Source organism: Tachysurus fulvidraco, chromosome 3, assembly GCF_022655615.1.
Source record: "Tachysurus fulvidraco isolate hzauxx_2018 chromosome 3, HZAU_PFXX_2.0, whole genome shotgun sequence".
NCBI classification, from domain to species: Eukaryota; Metazoa; Chordata; class Actinopteri; order Siluriformes; family Bagridae; genus Tachysurus; species Tachysurus fulvidraco.
The window spans coordinates 2429278-2442492 of NC_062520.1; the positions used below are offsets into that span (position 1 = coordinate 2429278).

At 40.7% G+C, this 13215-nt stretch overlaps 1 protein-coding gene and 1 non-coding gene across 7 annotated transcripts in view; one reads left to right on the plus strand and one right to left on the minus strand.

The window, feature by feature from the left end:
• LOC113649776 (rho guanine nucleotide exchange factor 4) overlaps positions 1 to 13215 on the minus strand; it is a 135724-nt gene that overhangs the window by 38677 nt on the left and 83832 nt on the right. The gene's annotated exons all lie outside the window — the stretch shown is intronic.
• Positions 142 to 214, plus strand: trnar-ccg. The gene has a single exon. It is a non-coding gene; the product is annotated as a tRNA-Arg (tRNA).

Consider the following 13215-nt stretch of genomic DNA (forward strand, 5'->3'; position numbering starts at 1 on the left):
CTACTGAAATCACAGACATGAAGAACTCACTGTGATGTAAATCTCTGAGCTAGAATGAACATAAAGACACCATTAATCTCCTAAAGGTCTGAGTCTGTGTAGATCTCTGAAGGCCTCAAAAATCAACCTCTGTATCAGGCAGGCCCAGTGGCCTAATGGATAAGGCGTCAGCCTCCGGAGCTGAAGATCGTGGGTTCGAGTCCCACCTGGGTCAGGTTTCTGGTGAGCAACTTCTTTACTTGTGGTTAGAGAACAGTACTACAAGGGCAATAGATGAATCTCTACTAAATAAAACCTGCATCATGTGCTGATCTCACTAATGTATCCATCACAAATCACCTAATACAGTCCACTGTAAATCACAAGGGGTTCCTTTTTGGCCCCTTTTCCCCTTTTTTTAACCCTTACTAACTGACACTACAGACAGTATAAGACGCTGTAGACTCTGACTATAGAGCGAACCGAGGAGACGAGCAGAGCTGCTGGAAATGTTTAAAACATGATGGAGAGGAAAAGAGGCGAAAAGAAATTCTCATGATGATTAAAGCGCTCAGGCCATGTGTCCATACAATCGCTCACATTCCTGCCGTCATGTCCGACATCTCTGATTAGGTCGTTTGACATCTAAAGCATTACAGGCATTTTCCTGTAAGCCGCCCACTGCACCTTAACCGAACGATAGATGTGTAGAATAAAACCTGCCACATGCTCCATCTACTCTCTCTCTCTCTCTCTCTCTCTCTCTCTCTCTCTCTCTCATCCTCCCTCTCTCTGACCTTCTCCCCCAGCTTTATAGATAATCTGATTCAAACTGAAGATGACTGAATGTCCATACAAGGCCACACTTCCACAGCAAAGAGAAAATAATAAAGCGCTCATCCACGGTTTCTCTGTGAAGACATTCTTCCTCTTCTCTCTTCTCCATCATTTACACTTTCTCATATTTCTGACAGCTGTCTTCATCCATCACCCTCATCTCCCATTCAGTTCAGTTCAACACAACCTCCCGCTCTGGTGCTTCATTTATATCTCTAGTGTGTGTCTTTGACGTGGGACACTGAATGTTGTGTCCGTGTTAATGACACACTTTCCTTACAGTCTAATCACTCTCTCACTCACTCATCTCCTGCCGCTTATCCGAACGTCTCGGGTCACGGGGAGCCTGTGCCTATCTCAGGCGTCATCGGGCATCGAGGCAGGATACACCCTGGATGGAGTGCCAACCCATCACAGGGCACACACACACTCATTCACTCACACACTCACACACTACGGACAATTTTCCAGAGATGCCAATCAACCTACCATACATGTCTTTGGACCGGGGGAGGAAACCGGAGTACCCGGAGGAAACCCCCGAGGCACAGGGAGAAACCACTAAGCCACCGTGCTCCCCTAAGTGACAACATCTTGAATATATTTCAAGATATTTAAAATTTAAACCCTTTTAAGCCTCTTTCTACACATATGCATTAATAAATAAAGCAAAGAAAGAATCTTCTTATTCATTTTTTTCTTCTTCCTCTTTTCATTGCAATATCAATTTTATCTGCAGCGTCTCTCTCTCTCTCTCTCTCTCTCTCTCTCTCTCTCACACACACACACACACACACACACACACACACACACACACACACACACACACACAGACACACACACAGTTGTTTGATACAGTTGATCTGAGGGGTTTAAACCCGAGCAGAACCTCAGCTTCTGCCTCTATAGAGAGAGTCACGCTGCTCTCACACACACACCGCTGGAGCAAATGTTCTTCCATTAACAGTTCAATCAGTCAGAGTCAGCCAGCAAGATGAGTTAGAATTACTCTGTGTGTGTGTGTGTGTGTGTGTGTGTGTGTGTGTGTGTGTGTGTGTGTGTGTGTGTGTGTGTGTCCTTGTGTGCTGATCATGTTGATCATCTAGATCAAACATTGTCTGAATGTTTAAATGGGTGAATCATAACGTTACGGTGACATTGCAAATAAAAGTTCTGCCATTTCTAATAAATCTGGAAGTGAGGATGTTCTTCTGTTAAAATAATCAGCATGATGGTGGGATGAAGCAGAGTCATAGATTATTTTCTTCTAACTGAACATCTTGATGGCTCAGTGGTTAGCACGTTTGCCTCACACCTCCAGGGTCGGGGGTTCGATTCCCACCTTGTGTGTGTGGAGTTTGCATGTTCTCCCCGTGTCTTGGGGGTTTCCTCCGGGTACTCCGGTTTCCTCCCCCGGTCCAAAGACATGCATGGTAGGTTGATTGACATCTCTGGAAAATTGTGAGTGTGTGTGTGTGTGTGAGTGAATGAGAGTGTGTGTGGCCTGTGATGGGTTGGCACTCCGTCCAGGGTGTATCCTGCCTCGATGCCCGATGACACCTGAGATAGGCACAGGCTCCCCGTGACCCGAGAAGTGTGGATAAGCGGTAGGAGATGAATGAATGTACATCCTGAAGTGCTTTATTCCTCTTATTCCTCAGCAATCCACGTCATACTTTATAGTAGTAGATTTCTTTCCCACACCACCAGATGGCACTCTCTTGGTTTTCCATCTGTTGTCTGTTCCATTTCCTCCCTTCATTGTTCTCACATGTTTTCTATTTTCCTGTCAGTCATCCTGAAATGATCTGAATTTCTACTCTTTGGTTGTTGAGCTAAACTAGTTGTTAAAGGTTCCAGGCTTTGTCTCAATCAGCTCCCTCGTTCACTAATCAGTGTGCTGAGCAGCGACTCTGTTCCTCTGACTATCCTACTGACAAAACGGTGGACAAACCAAACTCTCAGCTCAGCTCCATCTACGAATGTAAGTAGCTTGTTATCGTTGTTGTAGCTTAGCGAGTTTTCACTTTATCTGATGCTCTGTTTGCAGTTTGTTTAGCTTTTGTTTTTATTTTTAAGCTTTCCTTGACGTGTCTAGCATTAGCCTAGCCCTTGGATGTGCTAGTTATTAGTGTGACACTGGAGACTCCTCTTAGACATGATACCAGGGCTCTCAAGATTTTAAGGCACACAAGCGTGACCTCTTTTTGGACTCCTTTATCATGTGTAATGTTGCTCCCATATAAAACAGTTCAGCACAAGCCCAGACATTTTTAGGGACATGATTGAGGACAATGTCCCGTCCAGAGACGAGCTGTTTCGTGTCCAGGTTTTGTTCAAACCGACCATCGAAAATACCCTCACTAATGTATATGTTGTTTTTTTCCACTGGTTGTTGCGTTAAATCTTACCCAGTTACAACAGTGCTGTTTTCTGATTGGCTGTTGTGTAGCCTCTTTATCTGATTGGCTGATAAGTGTCAGGCTCGACTAAGAACTCCAGAGGAGACGCGCTCGATTCCTGCCCGTTTCCATAGAGACGGCGGTGCAGACTGATACGTTTTGGGCGCCGTGGCTTATTAAATATATGATAAATAGTCAAAAAGGTATTCTGCGTGAGAAATACGACGAATGTGTGTGTGTGTGTGTGTGTGTGGGGGGGGGGGGCGTGAGAAAAGACCGACATGACGGACTGTCACTCTCAATGCGTGACACCTGACAGCCCTGTGACACACAAACACATTTCTTCTCACAGAAAATGTTTACACACAGACTTTTATTCTATTTTGCTTCACACATCCATGTGTATGAGCTGTTACTATGGAAACGATAAGCTATAAGAACATTAGCCTTAAAATAAACCTGCGCTACTGTCAGAGCTGCTGTTATAGTAAACTAATCAACACTTTCTGACCAATCGGCATCCAGGACCCGACAGCGTCGTCGATTCCTAACACTGTGTTTTTAAAGAGCAGCAGAATAAAGTAAAAAAAAAATGAATCGCTTTAGCAATAATGTGTAAAATAAAATACCTGAATAAAAGCGATGAAATGTGTTAAGTATTTTCAGCACAGTGTGTGTTCCATTTCCTCTGAAATCCTGCTTTTGAAAGACGAGATTAAAGCCTGCTATTGTTCAGAGGCTTATGGGAAATGGGGTTAGTCCTGACCGCCTGAGAGAACAAAAAAAAAAGAGAAACAGTCATGGTTTATTGTCCCTGTAGTCAACGATGCAACAGCACCTGACATCCTGTAGTCTGACTCGCTCGCTCTCGCCGTGTCCTTGTTGTACCGTTTAGGACGAAGTCTTAATCATTAGCGCTCCACTGCATCACAACTTCGGGGAGCAAAGAACTCGGAGACGAGGAGAGAGAGAGAGAGAGAGAGAGAGAGAGAGAGGGGATTAGTTGTGACGAGTATAAAGTAAGAAAGGACGGCATAAAGAAGTGAGAGCTGCATTAAACTCCATGCATGAGTTCACGTAGCACGTGTGCTCACATTTCACACGTTTTTAGTCGGCGTCGTAATCCGACCGAGTCGGCGTCAAGCTATATTCTGTGACTGATTATTAAGTCAATTTTCTCTCTTTTTTCTTACATTTCTATTGTAGTGAGGAAAAGGTGTTGTACTGTACTACTGATCCAAATGTCATGAGTTCTATTCCCAGGGCCACCAAGCAGCCCCTGCTGGGCCCCTGAGAATGAAAGTGACCGGATAAGTGCTTCTGCCAAATGCTGTAAATGTAAGTTTAGTACCTAATAACTGACAGATGGATGGATGGATGGATGGATGGATGGATGGATGGAATGGACCACACACCAGACAAGAATGCATCTAACACACATTTTAATTCCAATCTGTTTCAAGTAGAAATTCCAAGCTTTAGTGGAACGCCGCATTAGCCACACAAGGACCCGAGTGAAATAAACCGTGGAACTTTTGGATTAGAGATGCGTCTGAAACCCACTGATTCATTTCATACTTGATCAGTAATTAAGAGGTCTTCGGTTTATGCGGTATCGCATTCGTATCGATATTAACGAGATTTATTTGATGGCAGCAGTTCAAATGTTTATTTCAGTCTTTCCTCTCATATTTACTCTCTCTCCTGTCTCACGAGTCTCTCCCAGGCCTACATCAGGTGGTGACTGTTTTTCTTTCTTTCTTTTTTTTTTCTCCACTGTTTGTCCTACTAGCTTCTCCTGTGTCGTCTTCTCTCTCTCTCTCTCTCTCTCTCTCTCTCTCTCTCTCTCTCTCTCTGTGTGTGTGTGTGTGTGTGTGTGTGTGTGTGTGTGTGTGTGTGTGTGTGTGTGTGTGTGTGTGGCTCTAAATGTCAGTTTCACTTCATCAGTTTATCTCTCTGCACTTTACTGATAAAGCACTGGCCTTGACAATACACACACACACACACACACACACACACACACACACACACACACACACACACACACACACAAACAGGCAATCAGTGCACACTTTTATAACACAAAGATCACACTTTCCTTTCCTTTTTTTAATGGGAACCAAACAAGGCAATAGATCTTATCCAGAGGAATAAAAACACTTACTGTAATCCTACAATACTGTACATTTAACATTTCAATAATCAAATATTTAAATAATAATATTTGTTTCTTTCCTCTCTTACACATTCTTATCTTTATAGGAACTAAAGAAAGATCTCCACAAGTCATAATTAATAATTGATATCATTTACAAAGGGCTAAAGCACATGGACATGAATGCACACACACACACACACACACACACACACACACACACACACACACACACACACACACACACACACACACACACACATTTTCTTTAGGGGAATATTTTGAGGTCCCCACAAGGTTATAATTGATTTATATAACATGGCGAATCAAATGGATGCTTCGGCTCTTCGCTCATTTGTTTGGTGGTGTTTTAAACACCAGGCAGGAGTGATTTCGTAATTCCATTGTATTCAGTAAATACGACGACAAAGGCTTTCATTATTATTATTATTATTATTATTATTATTATTATTATTATTATTATTATTATTATTATTATTATTATTCATAATTTTTAGACAAAGGGATGAACGTAATATAGCATATAATGAACATTTCAGTAATTAGTTTCCACAAAGACATGTTCCATGTATACTACCCCCCCTCCTCTCTCACACACACATACATACATACAGACACATACACACACACACACACACACACCCTCCCTGCATATCCTTAGGTGTGGAGGTCTGGAGATTAATGTTACTCCTTATCTCTCACATACCACAGTAGAAACCTTCCAACCTTCTAAATCCTCCACTTAGTGCCAAGCCGCCTTCAGAGTCATGCACACCTCGACGGGTCTGAGGGGCTTCACAGAAGAAAACTCTTGTTTGGTTATATGTAGCAGCAGAGCTTTATACAGCAAGGTTATGCACAGTTTTGCAGGTTAAATAGAGGCTTAGACCAGAGGTATAAAAGTCTCTATACAATAAGATAGATTCCAATTCAAAGGTAGTTCAATGCAAAGTATCTTGACAGTCATGAATACATATGCATAATTCGGTGTATACATTCATTCTAGAAATATTTCCAAACTACAATGTCGGTGTTTTAAATGACTTTTGCATCCACGGATGCTTTTTAGACAGAAGACTGTACCTGTGCTCATCACTGGGGGTTTTATTCTTCACTGTAGAACCTTTAACATGCATCAGTTCCACAAAAATGTAAATATATCGTGTATATTTTTCAAATTTTACAGTACATATGTCTATATAGGTAAGAAAAAGTACTGAAGATAGGAAAGATGTACATATGATTCTACATACCTACAGTAACAACAGGCATCAGTTCAGTTTTGTCCTTCTTTTTCCCTGAGAGTGGTGGATATAATATAACCACAGCCTGTACCAGCTTTTTTCTTTTTAGTTTCCAAATGTCCTTCATTTGAGTCTTTTCTACTCCTGGCTGGCTCACCAAAAGTGGAGCTTTGTTTAGAGGTGAGGGTTGATTTTTTTTGTTTGTTTGTTTGTTTGTTTGTTTGTTTGTTTTTCCCCCTTCATAGCGGTGCACACACAAAGCATGTTGAATAGTGCAATTATTCACACATGACCTTGATTTTATCTGTAAATGCTTACAGAATGAGACAGATGGCACCAGCACTGTGAACAACACTGAGCAAAGCAGAAAGAAAGAAGGGTCTTGGAGAAATGTTCACAGAGAGGAAGGAGCTTGATTCATGCAGATACATTTCAACCGCAATAAAAAATCTTGACAGATTTTACACAGAGAACCAATATTTTGTAAGTGTTTTAATAATAACTCTCAATGCCAGTCCCAAGTACAGATATAATGGAAGGGTTGCATCAGGATGGACATCTGACAGAAAACCTGAGCCAAAGCAAGTGATACCCAGATGATCCACCGTAGTGACCTCCAACAGGGAGCAGCAGAAAGAACAAGAACAACAACGTGTTCAAACACTAGGCTGGCAAATCAGTGTAAACAAACCGTGAGTCCGATCTAAAATAAATCAGGACTCCGTTGTTCTTTCAGTGTGTTTTTAGACGTGCTGCTATTTAGATGAACAAACACTTGGAGCGTCTGAGAGCAGAAATGGGTTTGATATCAACATTTACCCTGAAGATATAAACATCTTCGTGGAAATAATAAAAACCTAACTGATCTTTTCTATGAATTTAAGACCTCTGGTATTGTAGAGGAAAAACAGAAATAGTGATGAAACTACAAACTCAATGCATGTCTAATTTCGTATGAGCTTCATATTAACACCAACATTCGATGATCGACATGAACACAAGTAAAGCAAGAGGAAACTTCAAAAAAGTTCATTCAAATACGAGTCCTTGTGGTAACATTTATAACCTCTAATGAGTAAAGAATAGTGATGGGAAGTTCGGTTCTTTTCCGTGAACCGGTTCTTTCGGACAGTTCGATTTAATGAACCAGTTCAAAAATCCAGTTCACCAGTTCTTTTACGTCCTGACGTAATGACGTCATTCACAATGACGTAATGACGCAAATTCCATTATCCCGCTGCCGGCAGACATTAATACAATCAATTTAACAGATTCGAAAAGTTCTTTGTAATCATAACTTTAGTTGAATACGTTTCTTACATTTAAGTTTTGCAACTAAAACACGCAGTACAGGCATTTATGTGCAAACGTGGATGTTTTACGTGTCTTAAAGATATAAAGTTAATAAACTAATCTTCATCAATTTACAAAAAGCGGCATATAAAAATACAGACTAACCTGCACAATAGTCAATAGTAAAATTAACTGACATATATTGAGTGACGTATATTGATTTTTTTTTTATAAAAATGTTTAATAGCCTATGACTAGTTACTATGCATATCCCAATATGTATACTTTGCTCTGAAGGTTCACGCATGCGCAGCATCAACAGTATGTCGGACGCGTCCGAAACAGTTCTCAGTTCAGTGTACTGATGATTCCGCTGTACTAGTTCATCGGTTCTCGGACGCGTCCGAAAGAAACAGTTCTCAGTTCAGTGTACTGATGATTCGCTGTATCGGTTCAGTAATTCACGCATGCACAGTAGCAACAGCTCGTGCTCACAGTTCTCTCAGCACAACATGTCAGTTCAGTGTACAGGAGTTACATATAACTCCGGGATATTAGTTTATTTAGAGTCGGACAGACTTTCAGACATGACTGAAAGTGAGTAACTTTAGTAACTTGTGGATCAGCGCTGACTCAAGTCGCGAACTGTTTAGAACGAATCAGTCCGATTTGGTGAACCGGTTCATCCAGTTCACTTAAAAGAACCGATTCAAAAGAACGATTCGTTCACGAACTGGCCATCACTAGTAAAGAATGAATCCGATGTCACATGTGCAATGCTGTTATTTTTAGTTAATGTAACAGCAAATATTTGAGTGTTTTATTCCTCTTATAACACAGCGACTCACATACAAGGCTAGTTCCTGTTTCTGTTAATAAGACAAAAAAACACTCTTGTCACGTTAGCATCACGGATCGGCCGAGAACGAGACGAGGGTCCCCCGAGAGCAAACCGTCGGTATAGAAATGATAACGTGCTCCGTGTGTACATTAATATAAACCAATCATTTATGCGATTATGAAATGTCAGAGATGCTGTTAAAGAAAACGAACCACCAATTTTAGATTTGAGTATTTGACAGCACTGTGGTGTAAAATGTGACTACAGCCTGGCAATATTTCTACCACATCATTAGTGTTTTATAACAGTTACTTATTGTAATGAGTCTGTCTGTGTTTTCCTTTGTTTCTGTCTGCTGTCATTCCCTGCTGTTAATTGTTGGCCCCGCCCACTTATTTGTTACCATGGACATTAATTGCACTCAATCTTTCCTCCAGGTGTGTTGTCTTTGTCTCGGATTGTCTCTGCTTTGTCATTGGTTCCTGTCACCTATATATTCTCTGCTTGTCCACTTCCCTGGTGTTAGTCGTTGTTGGCGTAATAGGTTGTCTGGTTATGTCTCTGTTCCTGTTCTGCCCTGTTTTTGCCTGCTTATCTGTTACCTGTTTCTTGTTTTGGTTTATTAAAAAGTCAAACCGCGTTTGGATCCTCACTCGCCTTTGTCTGTCAAGTTCGACGATTTATTAACAGAAATGTGAAGTCTTATCCTTCTACAGCTCTAAAATTATATACGGGCTCTTAGTCGTACTCTGTTTTAGTAGACCTAAGGTCCAAAAGTTCTACTGCTAAGTATAAATATTCTGTAGCGAGAGTAAATAATAATTATGGCCCACTTTAAAATAATAACACATTCTACCATGACGTGTCTGAGATAATCTGAGATAATAGCAACACTCTGCTCAGCTTTTTTATTTTCTTAAACATCATACTTTTTTTATGGCTTCATTTATTGTTAAATTTCATGTTGTGGAATGTTCAAGAGACAATCCTTGTAATCTCGCTAACTCTGTGGAAAAACGAGCCTTAAATGTTTTTTTTTTTGGGTGAGTGATGAGAAAACACTGAATGTTGCTATACTGTGTGGTTCTACAGCGCTGCTAGCTACGTCTTACGGTAACAAATACACACATTCTACGTTCACACTAAGGTAATATCTATGTGGAGCAACACTACACTTACCTACGCAACACTACACTTACCTACGCAACACTACACTTAACTACGCAACACTACACTTACCTACACAACACTACACTTACCTACGCAACACTACACTGAACTACACAACACTACACTTAACTACAATCAACTACACAATGCTAAACTTAACTACACAACACTACAATAAACTACACAATGCTAAACTTAACTACACAATAGTACACAGCACTACACTTATCTACACAACACTACACTTATCTACACAACTCAACACAACACTACACTTATCTACACAACACTACACTACACTTACCTACACTACACTTACCTACACTACACTACACTTACCTACACTACACTTACCTACACTACACTACACTTAACTACAATCAACTACAGTACACAATGCTAAACTGTACACAACACTACACTTACCTACACAACACTACACTTACCTACACAACACTACACTTACCTACACAACACTACACTTACCTACACAACACTACACTTACCTACACAACACTACACTTAACTACACTTAACTACAATCAACTACACAATGCTAAACTTAACTACACAATAGTACACAGCACTACACTTACCTACACAACACTACACTTAACTACACAACACTACAATTAACTACACAATGCTAAACTTAACTACACAATAGTACACAGCACTACACTTATCTACACAACACTACACTACACTTATCTACACTACACTACACTTATCTACACTACACTACACTTAACTACACTTAACTACACTTAACTACAATCAACTACACAATGCTAAACTTAACTACACAATAGTACACAGCACTACACTTACCTACACAGCACTACACTTACCTACACAGCACTACACTTACCTACACAGCACTACACTTACCTACACAACACTACACTTTCCTACACAACACTATACACAATACTACACTACACTTACCTACACAACACTACACAATACTACACAACACTACACTACTATTTTACTAGCATTATTGTTGTACTACACTAGCTGCGTATTACTATGTTTATGGGTCTGAAAATATTTTCATGTGGAAATATGCAGTGAATTGGGTAAGAGTACATAAGCATAAGCACGTGCGCGCACACACACACACACACACACACACACACACACACACACACACACACACACACACACACACATATGGTATCACCTGCAGGGAGCCAATAAGCCCTTAAACCTAAATTTAGAGTGAAAGGTGCAAACACACACAGAGTCTCAGTAGCAGCAAACACTGCTCTGTCATCCGTTAGCACAGAGGAGGTGTGAGTGCACTTACAATAAGCGTCGTCTGTGTGTGTGTGTGTGTGTTACAAAGAAATACCACATAATTTCTTCTAGAAACAACCCTTCACATGGTCTCACCCTGGAATGAGCTCCTTAACACGCCGCTACATCAACAGAGTAACGAGAGCAGAGAGAAATCCCTCAGAGAGGATATAAAACACACACTGATCTCAGTGAGGATGAGGAATCAGAGGAAGAGGAAGAGCTGACATGGTTCAAGCTGTGGAAGGGGAAGAGCATTAGAGCACATCTCCCTCAATCTTTGATCTCTTGCCTTTCTTCTGTTAGCTCAAACAACATTTATGGGATGAATTGAAGGCTGGATCACAGAGAAAGAAAAAAAAAAGATATTCAAAGCCCCGCCTCCTTAGCTGGATTACACAGCAAAAGAAATACAATAAGCCTCAGCATGTGATTGTAGTGGTTTCTAAACAAAGTGCAATCTGACCGCTGTAAAGCTCTCATTTGGAATTTGTAGCTTAAAGATGAATTCATGTAAACATCTAATAAGCTCTAAATGCAAAAAAAAAACAAAAAAAAAAAAAAAACAAGTAGGATTGTTGCTTTGCGATGCATCAGTTAAAAAAGTACAAGTTTGTTGGCTTTTTCCAGAGGAGTAGCTCTACAAAAATAGCCTTATCACATGTGTAAGCTCTGCTGTCATGTCAACTCCTCTAACTCCTCTTCACTTCAACAAGCATGGCTGCTCCCGAGGATCACAAGGCGAGCAGTAAGAAGGCAAGAGAACTGTCTATTTATGGAGAAAGAATCTCCAAAGAAGTGAGCGAGTGTGAGTGAGAGCTAAACCGAGCACAAGAACGTGTGTGGGTATTTTACAAGACCGAACTGGATAATCTTTCCGTTGTTTGCTTGAGTTCAGCTCATAAAGTCTTGAATCATCTGTAAATTAAACCCTGAGATGCAAAATTACTGCTTACACTTGGCCTGAAGGAGGCTGCGGTCTTAAAAAAAAAATTGAGCTGTCCTGCAATTACAAAGCCTGCGGGATCTGTCACCAATATGGGGGTGAAAATAGTTCATCTCAGTTTACAATATTAATGCGGCATCCTAACGAAAAGACGTGGTATCGAGTGTTAATGCTTTCTATTCAATTTACATTTTCTTTTTAAGACGCCGTCATCCAGAGCGACTTATATTTTTATCTCATTGTTATAGAACGGAGTGTTTCTCAGGGGCCCAGCAGTGGCAGGTTTGTGGACCTGGGATTTAAACTCACGACCTTCCGATCGACAGTCCAACACCTTAACCGCTAAGCTACCACATCTCATGGTACAGAAGATATGTTCCATCTTTAAATATACTAGAGTGAGAGTTTTCATCTGAAGCTAGTTGCTCGATGTGAATGTACAGTAAGTTTGTCAGGATATCAGGAGTAACGTCGGTCATAAAAGTTAGATATAAAACCAAGCCTCTAGACCCGTATTTACAATTATACGTTTACGGTGTTTATCAAATTCTATAAAAGGCGGGGTCTCCGATTTTTTGGGAAACGCTTCAGAAAACCGAGTCGGGACGAATAATAAAAAAAAATCTAAAACAAAATTCAAAACAAACGTGTAGTCAATGATCAGAAAGGGGCGGGGCTTGTCGATATGCGGCGGAGAGTGTTCGGTGCGCATGTGTGACATTAGCAGAAAGCGGTTTTAACATTGACATGGAGGATAAAAACAAAGAAAGAAAGAGAAGAAAGACTTACGATAAGGACAAGAAGTAGGACGTGTTAATATAGGATCAGCTTTCCAGCGCTGGAGAGAACTGAAGGAGCAGGAAGTTGGCCACATATTCACAGGTTGGAGTTTCCCGAGTCAATAACTCCTGAGCTAAACGCTGTTACTACACAAATAACACCTCTTTTCTATCGTAGTAATGTAGAGAGGCAGCTACAACCGCCTTTTGTGTAGTAACAGCGTTTAGCTCAGGAGTTATCGACTC